The sequence below is a fragment of the Scyliorhinus torazame genome, chromosome 15 (genome assembly GCF_047496885.1).
Source record: "Scyliorhinus torazame isolate Kashiwa2021f chromosome 15, sScyTor2.1, whole genome shotgun sequence".
Classification (NCBI taxonomy): Eukaryota; Metazoa; Chordata; class Chondrichthyes; order Carcharhiniformes; family Scyliorhinidae; genus Scyliorhinus; species Scyliorhinus torazame.
The window spans coordinates 130,672,448-130,690,668 of record NC_092721.1 but is presented as its reverse complement, the minus strand read 5'-3'; positions in this window follow the sequence as shown (position 1 = coordinate 130,690,668).

Here is an 18,221-nt window from a genome sequence, read left to right as displayed (position 1 = left end):
AGCAATGTGTTCCTGGGGCGTTGTCAACCAGATAATGACATCGTCAACATACACTCGCACCCCCTCGATGCCCTCCATCATCTGTTCCATGATGCGATGAAATACTTCGGAGGCAGAAATGATGGCAAAAGGCATCCGGGTGTAGCAGTAACGACCAAATGGGGTGTTGAACGTGCACAACTTGCGACTGGACGCGTCCAGTTGTATTTGCCAAAAACCCTTGGAGACATCGAGCTTAGTAACGAATTTGGCGTGAGCCATCTCACTGGTCAACTCTTCTCGTTTTGGTATCGGGTAATGCTCCCTCATGATGTTTCGGTTTAGATCCTTAGGGTCAATGCAAATGCGAAGCTCCCCTGACGGCTTCTTGACGCAAACCATGGAGCTGACCCAGTCTGTGGGCTCTGTAACCTTTGATATGATGCCCTTGTCTTGGAGGTCCTGTAATTGCTTCTTCAGACGATCCTTGAGGGATGCCGGCACCCGGCGAGGTGCATGAATTACAGGGGTGGCGTTCGGCTTGAGCAGGATTTTGTATCGGTATGGGAGCATGCCCATTCCGTCGAAAAGGCTGTGCTCCTGCGTGATGATGTCATCTATGTCAGCTTGCAAGTTTCCATCGGGCGAGGCCGTCGCCGGTGATGAGGACATGATGTGGACAGGTTCAGGAGCTTGCAGGCACGAGCACCGAGCAGAGACGCTCTGTCAGACCCGACGATTTCAAACCGCAGCGTCACCTTGATCGCCTTATTGGATACCCCCAGTAGACACGAGCCACTGGCAGCTATGGCGTTGCCATTGTAGTCAAGGAGCTGGCAGGCTGATGGAAGAATGCTTGGTTTGGCGCGGATGGTGTCGAGGTCAGATTTCGAGATGAGGTTCGCCAATGCGCCGGTGTCCAGTCTGAACTGGATGCGGGCCTTGTTCACTGTGAGGACAGCAAACCACTCAGCGTCGGGATCCACACTGAGGATCGAGAGGTGTTTCGCCGTTGTGGTGGAAGGCAGCGCATGTGTAGTTATGATACCCACCCGGTATGGGGACTTGAGGCACTCAGCAACAGGGTCTGTTGGGCTGTTGGGATCAGAATCTGACATGCCTTGTTGTATTGAGTGGACACTTCTGCGCCGCAGCTGGGATCGCTGGCTGCTGAGATGTGGAGCAGATCTGCAGAGGGCTGCGTAGTGGCCAAGCTTGCCACACTGTAGACACCGGCGTCCTTTTGCCGGACATTGCTGCTTTAAATGGGCGGAGCCACAATTCGGACACGTCATGACGCCGATGCCAGCGCGTTCCGTGCGCCATCGCGCATGCACAGTGCGGTCGGTCGACGTACGCACCTGCGCAGTCGGGTTGTCGGGCTCGTCGTCCACTCGGTCGTGGCGCGCATGTGCAGGGACCCGGGAAAAGCACGCAAAACGGCCACTTTCCTCGATGCTCAGGCCCTGCATTTGGGCACTGGCCTGCACCCATTCCGCCTCGTGGGATGCCAGCTTCGCAGTTTCTGCCGCCCTGATGTGGGAGTAATGATTCTTAGCATGCTCATGGACATCGCACGTCTCGATAGCGACAGAGAGGGTCAACTGTTTGACCTTCAGGAGCTGCTGCCGAAGGGAGTCGGAGTGGACCCCGAAAACGATCTGATCCCGGATCATGGAATCAGCCGTCGAGTCATGGTTACATGACTGCGCTAGGATTCAGAGATGGGTGATGAAGGACTGAAATGGTTCATCCTTACCCTGAAGCCTCTGCTGGAAAATGTACCCTTCAAAGCTCTCATTCAACTCAATGTCGCAGTGGTTGTCAAACTTCAGCAGGACTGTTTTGAATTTTGTTTTGTCTTCGCCGTCAGCAAACGTGAGGGAGTTGTAGATGTGGATGGCGTGGTCCCCCGCGGTGGAGAGAAATAGCACGATCTTCCTGGCATCCGATGCTGTTTCAAGGTCGGAGGCCTCGATGTACCAGAGGAACTTTTGCTTGAAGAGCTTCCAATTTGTGCCGAGATTGCCGGAGATGCGGAGCTGCAGAGGAGGCTGGATGTTTTCCATGTCACTGGATGGCTGCTTGCTGGTCAATGCTGATTCACTCGAGTAGGTCTGTCAATTTTAAGTATCACTCCGTGGTACCATGATGTGTTAGGCAGGTCAGTTCGGTGTGGACTGCACTTGATGCAGCGATGAAATCAGACCTCTAACACTGTAGAAGATCCAACACGGTTTTATTGAATGATAGAATTAACATACATATTTAACATTTGTCGACACTATACTGAACTGACTGGAGACCTTGTACTAGCCTGACCAGACTTACTAGCGACCGCATGGTGTTTACACTGGCTAGCTCATGGACTCTGACTGTCTCAGTGACTGGGTCCAGAGAGAGCGGGAAACCTAGTGCCCTCGGGCTTTATAGTGGTAGTGTCCTGTCTGGTGATTGGCTGCACTGTACTGTGTGCTTACTGGTCATCCTGTGTGTCAATCACTGCCTGTCTGCACTTCATTATGTACATGAGTGGATATTATGACAGGTACAGACTATTTGAGGAGTCTCAAATGGTGCCGAACATTGTACAGTACAAAAGAGGCCATTCAGCCCATCGAGTCTGCACTGACCCTCTGAAAGACTAAGCCCACTCTCCCGCCCTATCCCCATAACCCCACGTAACCTGGAAATCTTTGGACACTAAGGGGCAATTTTATCATGGCCAATCCACCTAACCTGCACATCTTTAGCCTGTGGGAGGAAACTGGAGCACCCGGAGGAAATCCAGGCGGACACAGGGAAAACATTCAAAATCCACAGACAGCCACCCAAGGCTGGAATTGAACCCGGTCCTTTGCGCTGTGAGGCAGCTGTGCTAACCACTGTGCCACCGTGCCACCCCAATCATCAGTGAACATCCTCATCTTTAATCTTGTCGGAAGGAAGTTAATTGATGAAGCAGCTAGAGAAGGTTGGGCCTTGGACACTACATTGAGCAACTCCTGCAATTATGTCCTGGAACTGAAATGGTTGACCTACAGAAACCAAAACCATCTTACTTTGTGCCAGGTATGACTCCAACCAGTGGAGACTTTACGCCTGATTCCCATTGAGTTCAGTTTGGTATGTATTTTTGTATAAATATATTTCAAAGCCATGGGGGAAATTTGAATTCCAGTGAAAATAATGTGGTGGTTAGTTAAAATCACAGATGTTACTCTCTCTGGAGCTGACTGTTCTTGATTTTAACCTGCTCAACTGGGCAAGTGACAAAAACATCCTGTTTTAAACATGCATGTTAGATGTCAAGAATATTATTGGGATCCAACTTCAATTTTAACCTAGCGGCCTAAGCAGAAAGCAGGGGATGGGGCCCTGGTCTGGTAAGGTTTTCAACTTGGACCCCAACTGGATAGCTTAGATGTGGACTCCCCTGATAAGTTCCAAATTATTGGATTTTGATGGGACAATCCACCCTGCCACTTATCAAAATTAAGTTGTCAATTCATTTTGAGTGCAGTGCTAAACTACTGTGAATAGCTCCAAGGGTGAGAAACCAGGGAGTCCATTTTTAACTCCAAGCTAGTAAGCTGGATGTGAGCTAAAAACATGCTTGTTCACACAAAACAAACATGAGGGGCGGGATTCTCCGTTGGCCGATGCCGAAATTGGGAAACGCGATAGGGCGGAGAAACGGTTCCGACGCCGAAATCGCAGCAAGCGCTGATTTGACGCCATATCGCAATTCTCCATCACCTCGACAGCGGCACACCGTTCTGGAAAATACATATAGTAAACACTGTTTGCATATTATTTGGGAACCCGATCCGGGGCCTCCGCGATTCTCTGCCTCCGATGGGCCAAGTTCCCGACACTTGTGCTTTTAAAAATCTTGAAACCGGCGTGGTGGCTGCTGAGGGAGACAGAGAGGGGTTACGTAAAGTGTCCAACATTGCCATAATTTGCTGACAGTTGTGCTGCTTGCTGGGGGGGTGGGGCTGGGGGAGTAGCGGGAGGTGACCAGGAGGTGGGCTGTGGGTTGGGAGGATGGGCACAGAATACCATTGTCACAGCTAGAAAGGCAGCCATGCAGCTGGGCATGCCACATATAGTCCACTGTGAACCTACGGCCACATGTCGTATAGGTGTTCCCCCCAGGCCACCCCCTAAGTGCCCACTGGCCCCAGTCGACCCATCAGCTGTATGGGTGCACTCCAGCACAACCAGTGCCATCTTGCTGGCTGGGATGAGTGTGTGTGGGGATTCTAATGTGAATATGTGGCTGCAGCTTGTCAGCCTCCCGAGTGAATCCCGCAACGTTTTTCATTGGAGTCGATTGTGTTCCACGCAGTGCCGGTGCTAGCCCCTCCACAGTAGTGGAATCGATCCAGGTGTGGCGCTAGGTTTTTTGTCGTGAAAGTCCACGAATTCTGCGTTGGCGTCAACACTGTGTCTCAGAAACTGAAAATCCTGCCCGAGGTACTTTAATTATTGAGACTCACTTAAATTCTCTCAGCTAACTTCCCACTCCTAGGAAGCTGGAAATAAAGGAGAAATGAACATAAATTGCAATAGCTTCCGAGCAGAACAGGGCTGTCAAATCAATTTTCATCATTTTTCCTGTTCCTCCACCCGGTTCCCACCAGGCAGATTGGGTTACAGCTCAGGCTAAGATCTCTTTAAGAATATTACATTCCCAACTTTATGGTTTCTCGTTGTTAAGTACACTGACGTGATGAAAACCACATTTCCATCACGTGTTCATGAAGCTCAATGTCTTTGACCTATCACGTACTGTGGAATGTTGACAGGCGATTCCATGCAGCAGGAAAGCTAGAAGCTGCCTTCTCAAGCACATCAGGTTAAGGGAGCGAGACATTTGAGATACTGTCCAGATTGATTGGTTCTCACAGTCAGCTTGCAAATTGGGAAGCTAAGATAATGAAGATATAGGAAGGGGCCAAAGCTCCAATCTCAAATCAAGTATTTGGTGCTTAAGCACAATGCCAGGTTCTAGGAGGTATCCAATTATTAAAACTATATTTGATTCAATGATTGCTAGTATAATTATTACGATCAGTTATAAATATTATTTCCTGTTACATTTTTAAGACCAGCCCATACCAGCATTTAACACAATCCTTATTTTATTAGTTCGGCTGCAAAAGCTACGTTGATTCAGAAAAACAGAAAAGACAAATATAGCTCTCATTCTGTTTCATTATTTTGTGACACATAAAGTACAGAAGAGTAAATAGAGGGAGGCCTGCGCTCCGTCTCACACATAGTTTGTTACAATGGTGTCCATGGTAACAAACAGAAATTCACGCAAGCAATCCCAGATAATCTGACTTTAGGTGGTTCAACTCTGCTGATCCAAAGCAGACACACTTACTTAATTCTGGGTCAGTTAAGAGCAGATGCCTTTCACTTTCAATTCTGAAAATATGCACCTTTTGCTTTAGTCAGGCAACATCTGCGAAATCGGGATAATTGGCTTTATGAATGCATAATAATGAATATTTCAAGATAGAATTACAGGAATATACAAAGCTGTGGCTTTCAAAAATAATCAGAGACTGCTTCAAATTTAAATTCCAGAAAGTCATCGTTACTTTCCAGAGATGGTACACTTTTCAATTCCTTAATACACCAGAGAATTTGACATGTTTTTCAACTGAAAAGCGTACAGAAAACCCAAAGAAAGCACAGCGGAATTTTTAAAAATTTAAAATGATGATCCTTCGTCCTGGGCAGTCCATCAGGGTCGAGGATGACTTGCTTCCACTCCGGGGACGTGGGTTCTGTGGTGGCTGAATAGTCCAATCCTGGATCTGCAGACTGTGTGAGAGGTTTGGAAGGTGGTGCTTGATGACGTGGGCGGGACACTCTGGAGCCTGCGCTCTCCTTCCGCTGTTTACCCTTGGCCTCTGCGTGCTCCACCCTACATTGCTCAAGGTGATTGGCGCCCTCACGGATGGTTTTTCTCCAGTTTGTGCATTCTAACGCAAGCGATTCCCACAAATGCAACAATGGGGATGTTGCATTTATTTAAGGAGGCTTTCAGAGTGTCCCGGTAGCATTTCCTCTGCCCTCCTAGTGATCATTGCGGAGCTCAGGGTAGAGCACTTGTTTCAGGAGTCTTGTGTCGGGCATGCGGGCAATGTGGCCCACCCATCGCAGCTGGTCGTGCATGCCAAGTGCCTCGATACTGGGGATATTGGCCTGGGGGAGGACGCTCACGTTGGTATGCGTATGCTGCCAATCGATTCGTAGGATTTTGCAGAGGCAGCGTTGGTGATATCGCTCCAGGGATTTCAGGTCTCTGCTGTACATTGTCCATGTTTCTGATGCACACTCTATAGACCATGACCTTGGTGATGGATTTGAGGTCTTGGGCTTCGAGATGTCCGAAGATTGCACTGGCACATTGGATGCTGGATGGCGTTGTCAATATCTGCTTGCATCAAGGAGAGGCCCCCGAGGTATGGGAAATGATCCACGTTGTCCAAGGACTCAGCCTGGATCTTGATGGTTGGAGGACAGTTTTGTGAGGCAGGAACTGGCTGGTACAGAACCTTTGTTTTCTGGATGTTTATACTGAGGCCCATTCTCTCATATGCCTCGGTGAATGCATCAATGAAAGTTTGTACCTCAGCCTCTGAATGTGCACACACACAAGTGTAATCTGCGTACTGCAGTTCAATGACAAAGGTTGGGGTGGTCTTGGTTCTGGCCTGGAAGCAACAGAGTTTGAACAGTTTCCCGCTTGTCCAGTGGGTTAGCTCCACTCCAATGGGGAGCTTCAGGGTGACGGGGTGGAGAGTTGCTGTTAGGAAGATAGAGAAGAGCATTAGTGTGTTGAAGCAGCCTTGTTTTTCCCCAGTTTGCACACGTATTTGGTCTGGAGATCCTGCCGATGACAAAGGGAGGTGGTGGCATAGTAGTATTTGTAGTGCTACCTGCGTGGTCGATAACACGTGTTACTCAATCCTTGGCTGATGGTGAGGTCCCCTGAATCTTGTTGAAGAAGATTTGAACTCGTCCAGTAACAGCAAAGACTTATTGAGTAACTCTCACTATTAATGCGTGAGTTCTTTACCTTAACATGGGAACTAGGAATTGGACAACAAGATTTAACAATTGTAACTAAATGTAACTCCACTAACTATCTATGTGATTCTGATGTTCCCCTGTTCACAGCACACCGAGACAGAGAGAGACCCCGTGTGGCTGCCCTTTATACCCCTGTTGGTCCAGCCCTCTGGTGATCATGTGGTGCTGCTATCGACCCATTAACCCCTTGTGTGCATGCACCTACAGAGATCACCACATCTCCCCCTTTTTAATGTGCTACAGGTTTTCTGTATGGTGTAACGAAAACTAAACAAACATAATGAATTAAGTCAGCTAGGAACAGATAAAACAAGTAACGCTGTGTACAGAATGGGATGGTATTAATGACTGTACAAAGTCAATCAATGTTTAAAAAGTCCAATTCTAACAAAAAACGTTGTGATTCCAGACTGTAGGCGTTTGATCAGGTGGGTTGATCCTTTTGCCTGTCGTTAAGGTGGCAGTGTTGATGTCGCCATGTCGTTGTGACCGTCAGTGTTTATGTGTGTCCGTGAGGACATCATGAGACATCGGAATGGTCGAAGTAAGTTGACGTTAGTAGCGGACATTCTTTTGTGCTTGCAGTGTTGACCCCGTATGTCATGTTTTTTGCAAGCTGGGTTGGGTGATTGCTGCGGCGCAGACACAAAATCACAAGATGGTGATTGTGGTGGTTTTGTTCACTGCTTTGATCAACAGTGGTAGACAGTTAATGTCTGCTGCTGGCTGCTCATACAAGGCAGATAGACCATCATAGTCTTCCTCGTTCACGGCTGTCGCCCCGGAGTCATCGCTTGTGGCCATTCTGGAGCCTGTCAACGAGCTCGCTATGGAGGCCGGTATCACTCCCTCAGTGGCGTCGCCTTCGGCTAGGATATATGACAAGTGGTTATCATCCATTTTGTCGACGAGCTGCCATGTCATCATGGTACTGGATTCTCCCACCATGAGACTTGTATGGGACTTGGCACCCATGCTGCTGCTGCAATGACCATCAGATCCGGAGAACTGATCCATGGCTGAGTGGCATTCGTCAGCGAGCAAATCATCGCTTCTTGTCAAGGATGTGTCCAGGTGCTCTATTTGCCCAATGAGGAACTCATCCCCTGAGTAATCATCGTCAATGAACAAATCTTTTGCCATGGAATTGTCATTGTGCTCTTCCCTTTGGGTGGTGCAAACGGTATGTTTCAGAGTGCTGCGACATTCTCAATTTAAAATCCGTTCACGGTTGACATTCTCAATTTAAAATCCGTTCGCGGTTGACATTTTCAATTTAAAAGATTCTCGCGGTTGACATTTTCAATTTACAAGCTGTTCGCGGTTGACATTATCAATTTAATAGCCGTTCACGGTTGACATTCTCAATTTAAAATCCGTTCACGGTTGACATTCTCAATTTAAAAGCCGTTCGCGGTTGACATTCCCAATTTAAAAGCCATTTGCGGTTGACATTCTCAATTTAAAAGCCGTTCGCGGTTGACATTCTCAATTTAAAAGCCATTCGCGGTTGACACTCTCAATTTAAAAGCCATTCGCGGTTGACATTCTCAATTTAAAATCCATTCGCGGTTGACATTCTCAATTTAAAAGCCATTTGCGGTTGACATTCTCAATTTAAAAGCCGTTCGCGGTTGACATTCTCAATTTCAAAGCCGTTCGCGGTTGACACTCTCAATATAAAATCCGTTCGCGGTTGACATTCTCAATTTAAAATCCGTTCGCGGTTGACATTCTCAATTTAAAATCCGTTCGCGGTTGACATTCTCAATTTAAAAGCCATTCGCGGTTGACATTCTCAACTTAAAAGCCATTTGCGGTTGACATTCTCAATTTCAAAGCCGTTCGCGGTTGACACTCTCAATATAAAATCCGTTCGCGGTTGACATTCTCAATTTAAAAGCCGTTCGCGGTTGACATTCTCAATTTAAAATCCGTTCGCGGTTGACATTCTCAATTTAAAATCCGTTTGCGGTTGACATTCTCAATTTAAAATCCGTGCGCAGTTGACATTCTCAATTTAAAAGCCATTTGCGGTTGACATTCTCAATTTAAAATCCGTTCGCGGTTCACATTATCAATTTAAAATCCGTGCGCGGTTGACATTCTCAACTTAAAAGCCATTTGCGGTTGACATTCTCAATTTAAAATCCGTTCGCGGTTGACATTCTCAATTTAAAAGCCATTCGCGGTTGACATTCTCAATTTAAAACCTTCCACAGTTGACATTCTCAATTTAAAAGCCGTTCGCGGTTGACATTCTCAATTTAAAAGCCATTTGCGGTTGACATTCTCAATTTAAAATCCGTGCGCGGTTGACATTCTCAACTTAAAAGCCATTTGCGGTTGACATTCTCAATTTAAAATCCGTTCGCGGTTGACATTCTCAATTTAAAATCCGTACGCGGTTGACATTCTCAACTTAAAAGCCATTTGCGGTTGACATTCTCAATTTAAAATCCGTGCGCGGTTGACATTCTCAATTTAAAAGATTCTCGCGGTTGACATTCTCACTTTTGAAGCTGTTTACGGTTGACATTCTCAATTTAAAATCCGTTCGCGGTTGACATTGTCAATTTAAAAGCCATTCGCGGTTGACATTCTCAATTTAAAATCCGTTCGCGGTTGACATTCTCAATTTAAAATCCGTTCGCGGTTGACATTCTCAATTTAAAAGCTGATCGTGGTTGACATTCTCAATTTAAAATCCGTTCGCGGTTAACATTCTCAATGGAAAATCCGTTCGCGGTTGACATTCTCAATTTAAAATCCGTTCGCGGTTGACATTCTAAATTTAAAAGCTGATCACGGTTGACATTCTCAATTTAAAATCCGTTCACGGTTGACATTCTCAATTTAAAATCCGTTCACGGTTGACAGTCTCAATTTAAAAGCCGTTCGCGGTTGACATTCTCAATTTAAAATCCGTTCACAGTTGACATTCTCAATTTAAAAGCTGATCGCGGTTGACATTCTCAATTTAAAACCCGTTCACGGTTGACATTCACAATTTAAAATCCGTTCGCGGTCAACATTCTCAATTTAAAAGCCGTTCGCGGTTGACATTGTCAATTTAACAGATTCTCGCGGTTGACATTCTCACTTTTGAAGCTGTTTGCAGTTGACATTCTCAATTTAAAATCCGTTCGCGGTTGACATTCTCAATTTAAAAGCCATTCGCGGTTGACATTCTCAATTTAAAAGCCATTCACGGTTGACATTCTCAATTTAAAATCCGTTCGCGGTTGACATTCTCAATTTAAAATCCGTTCACGGTTGACATTCTCAATTTAAAATCCGTTCACAGTTGACATTCTCAATTTAAAAACCATTTGCGGTTGACATTCTCAATTTAAAAGCCACTCGCGGTTGACATTCTCAATTTAAAAGCCGTTCGCGGTTGACATTGTCAATTTAACAGATTCTCGCGGTTGACATTCTCACTTTTGAAGCTGTTTGCAGTTGACATTCTCAATTTAAAATCCGTTCGCGGTTGACATTCTCAATTTAAAATCCGTTCACGGTTGACATTCTCAATTTAAAACCCATTCGCGGTTGACATTGTCAATTTAGCAGATTCTCGCGGTTGACATTCTCACCTTTGAAGCGGTTTGCAGTTGACATTCTCAATTTAAAAGCCGTTCGCGGTTGACATTCTCAATTTAAAATCCGTTCGTGGTTGACATTCTCAATTTAAAAGCTGATCGTGGTTGACATTCTCAATGTAAAATCCGTTCGCGGTTGACATTCTCAATTTAAAATCCGTTCGCCGTTGACATTGTCAATTTAACAGATTCTCGCGGTTGACATTCTCACTTTTGAAGCAGTTTGCAGTTGACATTCTCAATTTAAAAGCCATTCGCGGTTGACATTCTCAATTTAAAAGCCATTCGCGGTTGACATTCTCAATTTAAAAGCCATTCGCGGTTGACATTCTCAATTTAAAATCCGTTCGCGGTTGACATTCTCAATTTAAAAGCCATTCGCGGTTGACATTCTCAATTTAAAACCCGTTCACGGTTGACATTCTCAATTTAAAATCCGTTCGCGGTTGACATTCTCAATTTAAAATCCGTTCGCGGTTGACATTGTCAATTTAACAGATTCTCGCGGTTGACATTCTCACTTTTGAAGCTGTTTGCAGTTGACATTCTCAATTTAAAATCCGTTCGCGGTTGACATTCTCAATTTAAAAGCCATTCGCGGTTGACATTCTCAATTTAAAAGCCATTCACGGTTGACATTCTCAATTTAAAATCCGTTCGCGGTTGACATTCTCAATTTAAAATCCGTTCACGGTTGACATTCTCAATTTAAAATCCGTTCACAGTTGACATTCTCAATTTAAAAACCATCTGCGGTTGACATTCTCAATTTAAAAGCCACTCGCGGTTGACATTGTCAATTTAACAGATTCTCGCGGTTGACATTCTCACTTTTGAAGCTGTTTGCAGTTGACATTCTCAATTTAAAATCCGTTCGCGGTTGACATTCTCAATTTAAAATCCGTTCACGGTTGACATTCTCAATTTAAAACCCATTCGCGGTTGACATTGTCAATTTAACAGATTCTCGCGGTTGACATTCTCACCTTTGAAGCGGTTTGCAGTTGACATTCTCAATTTAAAAGCCGTTCGCGGTTGACATTCTCAATTTAAAATCCGTTCGTGGTTGACATTCTCAATTTAAAAGCTGATCGTGGTTGACATTCTCAATGTAAAATCCGTTCGCGGTTGACATTCTCAATTTAAAATCCGTTCGCCGTTGACATTGTCAATTTAACAGATTCTCGCGGTTGACATTCTCACTTTTGAAGCAGTTTGCAGTTGACATTCTCAATTTAAAAGCCATTCGCGGTTGACATTCTCAATTTAAAAGCCATTCGCGGTTGACATTCTCAAATTAAAAGCCATTCGCGGTTGACATTCTCAATTTAAAATCCGTTCGCGGTTGACATTCTCAATTTAAAATCCGTTCGCGGTTGACATTCTCAATTTAAAAGCTGATCGTGGTTGACATTCTCAATTTAAAATCCGTTCGCGGTTGACATTCTCAATGTAAAATCCGTTCGCGGTTGACATTCTCAATTTAAAATCCGTTCGCGGTTGACATTCTCAATTTAAAAGCTGATCACGGTTGACATTCTCAATTTAAAATCCGTTCACGGTTGACATTCTCAATTTAAAATCCGTTCGCGGTTGACATTCTCAATTTAAAAGCCGTTCGCGGTTGACATTCTCAATTTAAAAGCCATTCACGGTTGACATTCTCAATTTAAAATCCATTCGCGGTTGACATTCTCGATTTAAAATCCGTTCACGGTTGACATTCTCAATTTAAAATCCGTTCACGGTTGACATTCTCAATTTAAAATCCGTTCACAGTTGACATTCTCAATTTAAAAGCCATTTGCGGTTGACATTCTCAATTTAAAAGCCACTCGCGGTTGACATTGTCAATTTAACAGATTCTCGCGGTTGACATTCTCACTTTTGAAGCTGTTTGCAGTTGACATTCTCAATTTAAAATCCGTTCGCGGTTGACATTCTCAATTTAAAATCCGTTCGCGGTTGACATTCTCAATTTAAAAGCCATTCGCGGTTGACATTCTCAATTTAAAATCCGTTCGCGGTTGACATTCTCAATTTAAAATCCGTTCGTGGTTGACATTCTCAATTTAAAAGCTGATCGTGGTTGACATTCTCAATTTAAAATCCGTTCGCGGTTGACATTCTCAATGTAAAATCCGTTCGCGGTTGACATTCTCAATTTAAAATCCGTTCGCGGTTGACATTGTCAATTTAACAGATTCTCGCGGTTGACATTCTCACTTTTGAAGCTGTTCGCGGTTGACATTCTCAATTTAAAATCCGTTCACGGTTGACATTCTCAATTTAAAATCCGTTCACAGTTGACATTCTCAATTTAAAAGCCATTTGCGGTTGACATTCTCAATTTAAAAGCCACTCGCGGTTGACATTGTCAATTTAAAATCCGTTCACGGTTGACATTCTCAATTTAAAATCCGTTCGCGGTTGACATTCTCAATTTAAAATCCGTTCACGGTTGACATTCTCAATTTAAAATCCGTTCACAGTTGACATTCTCAATTTAAAAACCATTTGCGGTTGACATTCTCAATTTAAAAGCCACTCGCGGTTGACATTGTCAATTTAACAGATTCTCGCGGTTGACATTCTCACTTTTGAAGCTGTTTGCAGTTGACATTCTCAATTTAAAATCCGTTCGCGGTTGACATTCTCAATTTAAAATCCGTTCACGGTTGACATTCTCAATTTAAAACCCATTCGCGGTTGACATTGTCAATTTAACAGATTCTCGCGGTTGACATTCTCACCTTTGAAGCGGTTTGCAGTTGACATTCTCAATTTAAAAGCCGTTCGCGGTTGACATTCTCAATTTAAAATCCGTTCGTGGTTGACATTCTCAATTTAAAAGCTGATCGTGGTTGACATTCTCAATGTAAAATCCGTTCGCGGTTGACATTCTCAATTTAAAATCCGTTCGCCGTTGACATTGTCAATTTAACAGATTCTCGCGGTTGACATTCTCACTTTTGAAGCAGTTTGCAGTTGACATTCTCAATTTAAAAGCCATTCGCGGTTGACATTCTCAATTTAAAAGCCATTCGCGGTTGACATTCTCAAATTAAAAGCCATTCGCGGTTGACATTCTCAATTTAAAATCCGTTCGCGGTTGACATTCTCAATTTAAAATCCGTTCGCGGTTGACATTCTCAATTTAAAAGCTGATCGTGGTTGACATTCTCAATTTAAAATCCGTTCGCGGTTGACATTCTCAATGTAAAATCCGTTCGCGGTTGACATTCTCAATTTAAAATCCGTTCGCGGTTGACATTCTCAATTTAAAAGCTGATCACGGTTGACATTCTCAATTTAAAATCCGTTCACGGTTGACATTCTCAATTTAAAATCCGTTCGCGGTTGACATTCTCAATTTAAAAGCCGTTCGCGGTTGACATTCTCAATTTAAAAGCCATTCACGGTTGACATTCTCAATTTAAAATCCATTCGCGGTTGACATTCTCGATTTAAAATCCGTTCACGGTTGACATTCTCAATTTAAAATCCGTTCACGGTTGACATTCTCAATTTAAAATCCGTTCACAGTTGACATTCTCAATTTAAAAGCCATTTGCGGTTGACATTCTCAATTTAAAAGCCACTCGCGGTTGACATTGTCAATTTAACAGATTCTCGCGGTTGACATTCTCACTTTTGAAGCTGTTTGCAGTTGACATTCTCAATTTAAAATCCGTTCGCGGTTGACATTCTCAATTTAAAATCCGTTCGTGGTTGACATTCTCAATTTAAAAGCTGATCGTGGTTGACATTCTCAATTTAAAATCCGTTCGCGGTTGACATTCTCAATGTAAAATCCGTTCGCGGTTGACATTCTCAATTTAAAATCCGTTCGCGGTTGACATTGTCAATTTAACAGATTCTCGCGGTTGACATTCTCACTTTTGAAGCTGTTCGCGGTTGACATTCTCAATTTAAAATCCGTTCACGGTTGACATTCTCAATTTAAAAGCCGTTCACAGTTGACATTCTCAATTTAAAAGCCATTTGCGGTTGACATTCTCAATTTAAAAGCCACTCGCGGTTGACATTGTCAATTTAAAATCCGTTCACGGTTGACATTCTCAATTTAAAATCCGTTCGCGGTTGACATTCTCAATTTAAAATCCGTTCACGGTTGACATTCTCAATTTAAAATCCGTTCACAGTTGACATTCTCAATTTAAAATCCGTTCGCGGTTGACATTCTCAATTTAAAAGCCACTCGCAGTTGACATTGTCAATTTAACAGATTCTCGCGGTTGACATTCTCACTTTTGAAGCTGTTCGCGGGTGACATTCTCACTTTTGAAGCTGTTTGCAGTTGACATTCTCAATTTAAAATCCGTTCACGGTTGACATTCTCAATTTAAAATCCGTTCGCGGTTGACATTCTCAATTTAAAATCCGTTCACGGTTGACATTCTCAATTTAAAAGCCGTTCGCGGTTGACATTCTCAATTTAAAAGATTCTCGCGGTTGACATTCTCACTTTTGAAGCTGTTCGCGGTTGACATTCTGAATTTTAAAAACACTCGCGGTTGACATTCTCAATTATAAATCTGGTCGCGGCCGGCATTCTAAGTTTAAAAGCTGGTCGCGGCCGTTGTGCGCTTTTCACGTGATCAGGAACGCCGATCGCTCCACAACCTTTCCGACACCCGCCTGCAACCCACCCGCAGTTTGCGACCTGCAGTTTGAAAAACCCTGGTTTAGGCTGCCTGCACAGTATTATTACTATGGAGCAGTCTTTCTTAACGTCGACAGTTTTGGAAACAACTTTCATCCTGTGAATGCTGGGGGAGGCAGGTGGGGGGGGGGGTCGGGTAATGGAGGGGGGGGAAGCAAGCGTAACTCTTGTCAACTCCAGTCGATAATAAACTTTCTATTGATTCATGAAGAGAGCAACTAATAGCTTGCACTATTCCAATATAACACTTCAAAGCTGTAACTTGAAAAAAAATACACCTATTCTCAGCATTAACAAAACATTTTTTTTTAAATGGTGATATACTTGAAGTATTAAACATCCTCAGACACTCACTATTTGTTTTTCATTCAATGGTGACTGACAAGGGACATAACCAGGAGAGGGTGTAATTGCTACTGGTTCTGCGACACAAGGCGAAGGAATATTTTCAAAGTATAACTTTTCCAACACAAATGTTTTCATTCAGCTTCCATTGGGCACTGTGCTAAAGTATCTGATCTGCATATAGATTGCAAGACGTTGACTTAATTATTCTTTTTCAAGCGCCTACAACACAAGCGAGCCTTTTATCTGTTCACCAAGTAAAGCTGAAAGTTATAAATGCATTCTCCTAAAAACAGCATCAAGGATAATAAGAATATTATAAAGCCTTCCTGCTGGATGTTCTTACAGGGAATGAAGAGAGAAGATGATTTGGCCTGTGTCATTTTCCTCCCATGTTATCAGGAGTACCCTTATGTGGAAAAATTGCTCACATGGGGTTGGATATGAAATGAAATGAAAATCGCTTATTGTCACCAGTAGGCTTCAAATGAAGTTACTGTGAAAATCCCCTAGTCGCCACATTCCGGCGCCTGTTCGGGGAGGCTGGTACGGGAATTGAACCGTGCTGCTGGCCTGCCTTGGTCTGCTTTCAAAGCCAGCGAATTAGCCCTGTACTAAACAGCCCCTGCTTCTTACTCTGAGCCAGTGGCCCACACCCCCTGTTTCAATGTTAGGCATGACCTCACCCTCTCTTGTCCTGGCCATCCAAAGCCAATTTTATGGCCCTTCAGCCATTACTTGGCTCGGGGTGGGAATTATGTCTCCATCTGGAAATAAATCCGCATCTCTGAGGGCTGCAGACCAATCAAATGGCCTGCAGCTCTCTGTCCCAGGAGCCCCAGCAGGAGTAATGGCCAGTGTTGGGACAGCAGGCAGCACACCGCATTGAGGAGCTGTGGAGCCCGATTAGAAAGTGAGTGAAAGGTTTTACCATGGCCGGTCTGGCAGGGTGGAAGCCAACACACAGGGCAGGGCAGTATACTGGTGGGGCGGGGGGGCTCCATTGGCACAGGCTGCTCGAACAGCAAGGGCCTTCCATGTTCCTAGCAAGGCTGCTGGCATGGGCACCCCACATTTTACCAGCATTGACAGGATGAAGCCCTTAAATGGCCGTTAATTATTTACTTAAGGGCATCAATTAGCCAAAGGGTGGGCAGATCACTCAATACCCAATGCACCAGTGGTAAAATGCCAGTGGAAGAGAGTGGGTGACAGGCACAGTGTCACCATCACCCAATTTTATGCCAACCACCCTCTTCCAGCTGTGAGCCTGCTCCTCGGGGAGGAGGCTGTAAAATTCCACCCTGTGAAGATTAGCCTGGTCCATAATCTGCAGCATGTCAGTTTTTCACCATTATATTCCCTTGTCAATGAGGCCTCCTTATCCTATTAGGCACTGCTGTGATCAATATGTAATATTTAATCCCTCAAAGTTAAGTTAGAGCCATGTTGTTTCATACATACCGAGTTACATACTTTGTATGTTTAGCATTGTGCAAAGTTCCTTAAATGTCTTGCAGCCTGAAAATCGCTCACTGGGGCCAGTTTTCACCTTTGATCAATCGACAGACCATACCATAAAATTTGGCACTGATTCTGCCTCCGGTTAAATTTATGTCAGCTAGCAAGCTGCAGGTTACCAAACAGGAATCCCAACACAGCTGATTAGGGTTGGACAATACTGGGTGACCAGGCCATCAGCAAATTAAGAATGCATTTGGGGGAGGGGGAATGGGGATTGCAATCATGGAGGTTGGATGCTCTGGAGAAGCAAAATCCAGGTTATGTGGGAGTCTTTCTACTGTTCCAGGCCCTTAAAAGTAATCTTAAATTTAGCTTTATTGGACCTCTAAGATGGAAGTGATGGAAGTGAACAAAGAACAAAGAACAATACAGCACAGGAACAGGCCCTTCAGCCCTCCAAGCCTGCGCCGACCATGGTATCGGCCTAAACTAAAACCGTATGCACATATGGAGTCCATATCCTTCCATTCCCATCCTATTCATATATTTGTCTAGATGTCCCTTTATTGCCGCTACCGTACCTGTTCCCACCACCTCCCCAGGCAGCACTTTCCATATATTTACCACCCTTGTGTAAAAAACCTGCCAAGCACATCAGTTCTGAAGTTTCCCCCATGTACTTTAAACCTATGTCCCCAAGTATTTGACTCTCCTACCTAGGAAAGAGCATCTGACTATCCATTCTGTCCATGCTACTCATAACCTTGTAGACCTCTATCAGGTCGCCTCTCAACCTCCGTCGCTCCAGTGAGAACAGACCGAGTTTATTTAGCCTATCCTCATAGATAATGTCCTCCATTCCAGGCAACACCCTGGTAAACCTCTTCTGTACCCTCTCCAAAGCATCCACATCCTTCTGGTAGTGTGGTGACCAGAATTGTACACAATATTCCAAATGAGGCCTAATTAAGGTCCTGAGCAGCTGCAACAAGACTTGCCAATTTAAATATTCAATGCCCCGA